Raw genomic sequence first — 9,013 nt, 5'->3', positions numbered from 1 at the left:
AAACTTAATAGTGGGTCCTACGGGACTAGCCTTTGGCCTAACCAAAATTAAGCTACTAGGAAGCCTACAAGAGCTATCCATGGGCATCTTTTGAATGTTAAACCTACAAGAGCTATCCTTGGGCATCTTTTGAATGTTAAACCCACTCCACTACTCTTTGCAGTCAACAAAATTTTAACCTAAGTGTGTGGATACTCGAGTGCTTATTTTCAAGAGTTAAGAGGAGTTGCGACTAAGGCGTTGTAGACACCAATGCATAAGTTATAGAGTGTTAAAAAATCTTGTCAGCATGGCTCACGATAATGAAGAGAGATGAATAAATATTGATAACTTTGATTTTTCACATGAAGGTGCTACTAATGATGCCACTAGGCTTGTGAATGATCTTATTATCAGGCTAGAAGAAGCCATGGGAAACCCCGCTTTGCAAGGTGAAGTTTATCAACAACTTCACACTCGTGGTATCCTCCAATTTCTCGAAGAAGAGAGAGTGCTTGAGAAGTCTCTTGGTGAGACATCCAAAGATGACTCTCTATGGTGAGAAAAGAGAAAAGTATGCAAGAAGAGAGGGCACCTAAGAAGCCTCATGGTGAGACCTCCAAAAAAGGACTCTCTATGGCGAGAAGGGAGGAGAACCCTTATAAAACTCCTCGCAGGTTCCCACCAATGATGGGAGAGATGACGCCCCAAAGAGAAAGCTCCCCAAGATAGAGAGAAGGGCGTGAATCTTGGAAGAAAGCTGGCACATATCGCATGTGTGCAGACTTAGAGCTCTTAATAGATTAACTATCAAAAATAGATTTCTTGTGGGCCACGCATAGAAGATCTATTTGATAAGCTACATTGTGCTAACTATATAGTAGGATATACCTCAGATTTGGCTATCATCAAATAAGGATAGTCAATGCAGATATTATAAAGACCTCTTTCTGCACAACATTTGGTCTTTATGAATATCTTGTCATGCCTTTTGGTTTGACAAATTGCTCCCGCTACATTCATCGATTGATGGAGAGATCATTAGACCTCATCGCAAAGTCACTGGAGTGTTCTTTGATGATGTCATCATCTACTCTAAGTCTTTAGAGGAGCACTAACATCTCAAGTTAATTTCTCAAGCTTTGAGAGAGAATAAGCTTTTTATTAACCAAAAGAAAAATGAATTTCTGTTACTTTCTATAAGTCTTACATGCTTCGACTCATGGAAGCATTATCTTTTTGGGTACTTCATTCACTCTAAAAACAGACCACCAAAGCCTCAAGTAATTTATGACGCAAACCAATCTCTCTAACAAACAAATGAGGTGGGCAAATTTTCTTTTGCAATCTCATTTTTGTATTGCTCGCATAGCTGGCAAGAACAATCAACTGGCCAATGCACTTTCATGATGGACAAGAATAAATGTGATGTCAATAGCATTTCACAATGATCTAAGTTCTATGATATATGAGAATTAATGCAATTGACCTTGCCTTTAAGGATGTTATCTTGGCTCTTGCATTAGGGAAGAAAGAAGAACCATTCCCTTTGGAGGATGGTTATCTTCTCTATGGCAATAGGCTATGTATTACACACTCTCTTCCTGAGAAAGTCATGTATGAATCCCATGCTCCTCCTTATGCCGAACATAGAGGGATTCAATCTACTCTACAAGGAGTATAAATGTAAATCTATTGGCCTACTATCAAAAGAGATATACAAGAGTATGTCTCAAAATGCATAGTATGCCAAAAGACAAAGTTTGAGAGAGGGAAGCAACCTAGTTTGCTCCAGCCTTTGCCAGTTCCTAATTTGCTATGGAAGAGCATATCCATGGATTGACTAACTCTATCCATGGGACAGGGATATGGACCAGTAGACACGTTTAGCAAACATCCCCATTTTATACTTGTCAAGAAGACTATTAAATCACATCAAATGGGAATCCTCTTCATCTCTCAAATTTTCAGTATCATGGCTTGCCTACATCTCTTGAGTCAAAAAGCGATCCTAGAATGACCAATAATTTTTGGACGGGTCTTTGAGAATCTAGGCACAAAGTTAAACGTCTCCTTCGCCTATCACCCTCAAATGGATGGCCAAAGTGAGATAGCTAACCTTACAATCCTTGATCTACTAAAAGCTTATGTTACAAAAGTAGATCAATGCTCCCAATAGGAGAAGTACCTACCCTTAGTAGAATATGCATACAATAACACGGTGCATGCTTCTATAGGGTAAGCACCTTTTGAGTTCATAGAGGGAATATCAAAAAGTCTCTTGTTACTTAAAGTACATGAGAAAATCTTTGCCAATTGTGATGAATATAGCCATGACCTATAAGAATCTTTTGATAAGATTGAGGAGGCTATATCCATCTCTCAACATGCAAAAGGTTGTTGCCTTAGCCTTTAAAGAAAATGATTGGGTCTTGCTAAAGCTCCCTAAGGCTTGTCTACGGCACACTACGGGCAAGAATCCTACGGGCCATCGAAAGTATTATGCTAAGCTAGCAAAAAGATAGTATGGCCCATTTCATATTCTTAAGCCAATTAACAAGACGACATGCAAGCTAAAATTACCAATCCATTGGCTCATACACAATGCTTTCCATGTGAGACTTCTTAAGACTTACAAAGGAGATCCCTCAAGAGGAAGCAATAATTGAAGCCCCTCCAAAGATCAAAGATCAAGAAGAGGTGCTACAACCCGACTCCATCCTTTGGCATGAAGACAAGGTATTATGAATGGCTAATATTATGAGACAATATCCTATCAAATTTAACAATAATCCTAATGAAGGTGCTAGATGGATGGAAGGTACATAATTTAAGGACAATATGAACCTTGTCAATGCTTGCAATGATTCAATTGAGTAGGAAAATGTAAATAGAAGTACTTTTACTGATCAATTGAGAAAGCAAATATATATATGTTTAGTCTATTTACTGTTCTTTTCATATTGCACACATATGTTTTTCAGATGTTTTATGAAATATGCATAATTATGATCACATTTGCGGTCATGACATCACCCAAACACCAGCTAGAGTTTGTCAATCTAGTTGGAAAGGTGATATGGACTAAGGAGCAGATAGCTTAGTCTCTCAAGCACCAAATGGACTAGTCATCCATTTTGGAACGATGTAGTAGGATAGAAAGAGATCCTCTACACGCTAAGAAAAAGGACTAATGGTTACGTTTTATCTCCCTACCTCATAGACGAGGATGACTATGATTTCAAGAGAGAGATAATGTCATAAAATCTATTTCTAACTTTACCATGATTTTCTCATATAAAACTGATCACTTAATATGGGAAGATGTAAGGGAAACAAGAGTTAGAAGCTTCGTGACTTATCTCAAAATGGGACCCCAAAAATAGGTTATTCCACCTTTATAAGAATCTCAATCTTTATAGGGATCCAAAATGTAGAGAGTCTGCCTAAGAGCTATGGCTAGCAGGCTTGTCTCAACATGGGACCCCCAAAGAGGAGATTCCATTTTTTTAAGGAATTTAGGGATCCAAGACAGAGGAAGTTTGGCAAAGAGAAAAGTATACCTAATGGAGCTATATGGTTTCTAGCCCCATTAGAGCCTCCAAAATGCATAGAGTAAAGTCCTTAGGCTTAAGGCACTAGGCATATGAGGGACCTCATGAGGATGGTCTAGAGAGAGACCAAGGTTGACTTCTCTTCTCTCTCTCCAGTTGTTCAAAAGGAGGGCGCCCCCTCTTATGTAGGGGCTGAGAGGGCTACAATCACAAACTCTTTCTTAGAGTAAAGGCTCACACAAGAGGCATTATGGACACTTATTAAGATTCAATCGTATTGGATGACCTTATGAAAGGTCTAATGAGAATAAAGCTTAATGATAATTAAGCTTTAGTCTACAAAAAAGCCCAGTTAAAAGGCCACTAAAATATAAGTCTCTCTAAATTTCTATTGGACACTCTCAAGGGGTCCAATAAGAATTGAGCAGCCCAGCTAGCTCAATACCTATTGGCTAGTTGACTTGGGGAGCCACTAACAATTTAACATGAAAGCTCTCTCTCTCTCTCTCTCTCTCTCTCTCTCTCTCTCCCCCGTCTCACACACATGCTCCCGTGTCTCCTCCAAGCACACACTCTCTCTCTCTCTCTCTCTCTCTCTCTCTCTCTCTCTCTATCTTCCTCTCTCGCACACAGTCTCTCTCTCTCTCTCTCTCTCTCTCTCTCTCTCTCTCCTTCATACACATGCGTGCACCAAGAGATTCAATACTTAGGGCCACATTATTTCTAAGAATGGAATTTGTATGGATCCCATAAAGTTAGAAGAAGTACAAGGTTGGTCTAATCCAAGGGATCTACATGAACTACGAATCTTTATAGGTATGTGTGTGTATTCTATGGACACTTCATAGAGAAATTTCAACTTATTGCGGGTCCCTAACATGCCGGATCTCTCACAGCCATTGGAGGTCCAATGTGATGCTTATGCCGAATGATTTGGAGCATTTTTGCTACAAGAAAGACTTGCCATAGCATATGAGAGTAGAAGGCTCCATGCCTATGAATGAGTACTTGGACGTGGGATACACCCCTCCGCGGGCGAGCTCGCCCTAGGAGGTACAAGTGGGAAACACCCCCACGCCCAAAATGGGTTGTCAAGAACTATGACAACTAATTGAAGTTTGCATCCATGGGGGCCGGAAGAGGGGGGGGGGGGGGTGGTTTAGATGTGAATTTGTGTGTGTGTGTGTGTGTGTGTGTGTGTCCGTGCGCATGCCCGTGCCTGTGTGTGTGTGCACGCGTGTGCATGTGTGTGTATGCCGATAAATGAGTACTTGGACGTGGGATACACCCCTCCGCGGGCGAGCTCGCCCTAGGGAGGGGGTTCAGATGTGCATTTGTGTATGTGTGGCACCTCCACTCGCCCCACTACCCATAAATCTCTCTCTCTCTCTCTCTCTCTCTCTCTCTCTCTCTCTCTCTCTCTCTCTCTCTCTCACACACATCCCTATCCCTTGGGGTGAGTTCGCTCGGGGGTGTCACGTGGCACCCTTGGACGATCTAGCCTCAATTCCTTTAGGAGTGCTCTCTCTCTCTCTCTCTCTCTCTCTCTCTCTCTCTCTGTCTCTCTCTCTTTCTCACACACACACACACTCTCTCTCTCTCATGTTCTCTCTCTATATCCCCCTCCCTCTCTCTCTCTCTCTCTCTCTCTCTCTCTCTCTCTCTCTCTCTCTCTCTCTCTCTCTCTCTCTCTCCATCCACTTACTCTATTTTTTCAATCATTAGAATCGAGTCTGAAAAATAATGAGATATATCTCCCTCGCACCATCTTTATCTCTCTATCTGTCTCTTTCTACTTGGGTAGATGTGAATTTGTGTGTGTGTGTGTGTGTCCGCGCGCATGCCCGTGCCTCTGTGTGTGTGCACGCGTGTGCATGTGTGTGTATGCCGATAAACGAGTACTTGGACGTGGGATACACCCCTCCGCGGGCGAGCTCGCACTAGGGAGGGGGTTCAGATGTGCATTTGTGTATGTGTGGCACCTCCACTCGCCCCACTACCCATAAATCTCTCTCTCTCTCTCTCTCTCTCTCTCTCACATCCCTATCCCTTGGGGTGAGTTTGCTCGGGGGTGTCACATGGCACCCTTGGACGATCTAGCCTCAATTCCTTTAGGAGTGCTCTCTCTTTGTCTCTCTCTCTTTCTCACACACACACACACACACACACTCTCTCTCTCTCATGTTCTCTCTCTATATCCCCCTCCCTCTCTCTCTCTCTCTCTATTTTTTTCTCTCGCTCTCTCTAGCTCTCTCTCTCTCTCTCTCTCTCTCTCTCCACTTACTCTATTTTTTCAATCATTAGAATCGAGTCTGAAAAATAATGAGATATATCTCCCTCGCACCATCTTTATCTCTCTATCTGTCTCTCTCTCTCTCTCTCTCTCTCTCTCTCTCTCTCTCTCTCTCTCTCTCTCTCTCTCTCTCTCCCCCCTTTTCTGCTTAAATTCCCCTCCCCCTCTAACTCTAATAAAACGTGATTAATCTAAGGTCCAATACGTGCATCCTCAGTGTTTTCTTGTGTTAATGCAGGCTGCGGTTCCTTGGCGGAGGACTTCGACTAACACTCTACACTACAACATAACATGAAGATATCGACGCATCATATATCGACGGCCATGCCTTTCCACGCGTATATCAACGTAATTGCAGCCCGTCCATATACGCGTCGATATACACGTCGCAATGTGCGTCGATATATGCGTGGAAAGGTAAAGTTTTTCACGCATATATCGACGCGCTTATCGACGCGTATATCGACGGACATATCGACGCTAAGAATTTGGGGGGGAAAAAACCGAATCCGCACGCAGGGGCCATTTTCACCCTCAACACGCGCGTTCTCAGATCTTGGCCGAAACCTGTGCAGCAGGTATTATGGCACTCTTCCCCCCCCCCCCCCCCCCCCCCCCAACCCCTCTCTCTCTCTCTCTCTCTCTCCACATCGTGTGTGTGTGTGTGTGTAGGAAAGAGAGAGAGAGAGAGAGTGGTGTGTGTGTGTGAGTGTGTATGTAGGAGAGAGAGAGAGAGAGAGAGAGAGAGAGAGAGCGGTGTGTGTGTGTGTGTTTGTGTAGGAAAGAGAGAGAGAGAGAGAGAGAGAGAGAGAGAGAGAGAGAGAGAGAGAGAGAGAGAGAGAGCGATGTGTGTGTGTGTGTGTTTGTGTAGGAAAAAGAGAGAGAGAGAGAGAGAGCGGTGTGTGTGTGTGTGTAGGAAGAGAGAGAGAGAGAGAGAGAGAGAGAGAGAGAGAGAGAGAGAGAGAGAGAGAGAGAGAATTATGGTTTGCGTAAAAAATTAAAATTAAAGAAAGAAATGAAATGAAATGTTATATTAACTCTTCAAAAGGCCAAAGTGACCTATGAGACCAGAAAGTTACAATGTGGTAGACTGATACAAAGTCAGAATAACAAGATGACAAAATGACAAAATAAAATATTATGGAATCCTAAACTGCTGTGTGTGGACTAAGCAGCTAAAACAGCTAGCTGGGATAGGTAGATAATAGGAGATCCAGCATCTGTCGCTGGCGGACCTCATCAATCTCCTCCATGGTCAGTAGTCTGACCGGGCGTTGTGCATGTCGAGCCAAAGTGACCTAGATCGTCTGATGCAGCCTCTGTCGATGTTGTGTAGTTTGGCCTCCGTAGACGTGGGCGTTCATTTTCTCCCTAGCTCAGACACTCGTTCGATCAGTACGTAGAGAGATAGGGAAGTAGAGAGAGAGAGAGAGAGAGAGAGAGAGAGAGAGAGAGAGAGAGAGAGAGAGAGAGAAAGAGATAGGGAATATATATATATATATATATATATATAGAGAGAGAGAGAGAGAGAGAGATGAGAGAGAGAGAGAGAGACAAAGAGAGTGATATCTATATATATATACATATACATACATATATATATATATATATATATATATATATATATATATATATATATATATATATATATATATATATATATATACATACATATATATACACATATATATATATATAGAGAGAGAGAGAGAGAGATAGAGAGAGAGAGAGGGAATAGAAAGAGAGAGATGTATAGAGAAGTGGAGAGCGAGACAGAGAGAGAGATAGGGAAATAGGAAAATAGAGAGAGAAAGAGAGATAGCAAGAGCGAGATCGAGAGAGAGAGAGAGAGAGAGAGAGAGAGAGAGAGAGAGAGAGAGAGAGAGAGAGAGAGAGGGAGATAGCAAGAGTGAGATAGAGAGAGAGATAGGGAAATAGGAAAATAGTGAGAGAAAGAGAGATAGCGAGAGCGAGATCGGGAGAGAGAGAAAGGGAGATAGCGAGAGAGAGATCGAGAGAGAAAGAATGAGAGATAGGGTACGTAGAGAGAGAGAGAGAGAGAGAGAGAGAGAGAGAAATAAAGAGTGATATATATATATATATATATATAGAGAGAGAGAATTAACTAGAGATAGAGAGAGAGATATATAGTAGATAGAGAAAGAGAGAGAGAAAGAGTTAGGTTGGCTGACCAATTGCATGTGTGAAAAGGAAAGAAACTCTCCCCATCTCTCTCTCTCTCTCCCTCTAGAAGAAACTATGGAACTAAAAGAGGCAAAGGGGTTTTGCCCGCTACATGCATTGCCATGTACACATGGGAGTGCACGTATGTGTCTACCCATATAGGATTTAACTAATAAAGACGAGATTTTGACCAGGTGGTCCTGATCTCCGTTCACCTCTGGACCGAGGTGTACTAAGATTGGGCAAGACTAGAGAATGCGAGGTAGTTTACATTGTGAGGAGTATATATATTAAAACAACATTCATAATCATTGTAGCTGGCAATATCATCAACTAACATGGAGGAAAAGATTGCATGCTCGTGCACGCTCTGCAAGTATCAAATCCTGCGCAAGCGTAGGATATGTAATGAGCATGTGCACAAGTACGGAGAGTTTGCTAAAGAAACCGTACAGAATCTACGATACGACTCCTACGGAACGGGCATTGATTTTCGCGACATAGCACCTACATCTGAGAGAGAGAGAGAAAAAGGATTATGCGTGAAGGTCCGACCAATATAGAGCCAAGGATGGAAGCAGAAAAGGACTTACAGACAGAAGACGACGGCATGGAGGAGATGCTGGATGCCTTCTTCCAGACAAGCGAGGAGAACGCTAACGAAGCAGCACCAGAAGCCGTGCACCTATCTCCTGAAGACATGTTGAGGAAGTTGGCACGTCAACCAATTTATGAAGGCGCCAAAATATCGACGCTTCGTACTTGTCTGGCGTTTTTGAATCTTCAGTTAGTGTACGGGTGGTCAGATGCAAGCATCACTGCTTATTTTAGGTACGTAATTTACAAAAGAGATTTTTCGATTGCAACGGTGACGTGCTTGGAGAGCTTTTTAATTTAATGTGGCTTAAACAGGTTGTTGCGGGAGCAACTTCTCCTGGCTGGCAATGAAATGCCCCCCTCTAGGCCAGACGCAAAGCAACTATTGACTTCAGTTGGCTTGGAC

The sequence above is a fragment of the Adiantum capillus-veneris genome, chromosome 5 (genome assembly GCF_014529385.1).
Source record: "Adiantum capillus-veneris isolate H3 chromosome 5, ASM1452938v2, whole genome shotgun sequence".
Lineage (NCBI taxonomy): Eukaryota > Viridiplantae > Streptophyta > Polypodiopsida > Polypodiales > Pteridaceae > Adiantum > Adiantum capillus-veneris.
Note: the sequence above shows the minus strand (reverse complement) of the source record.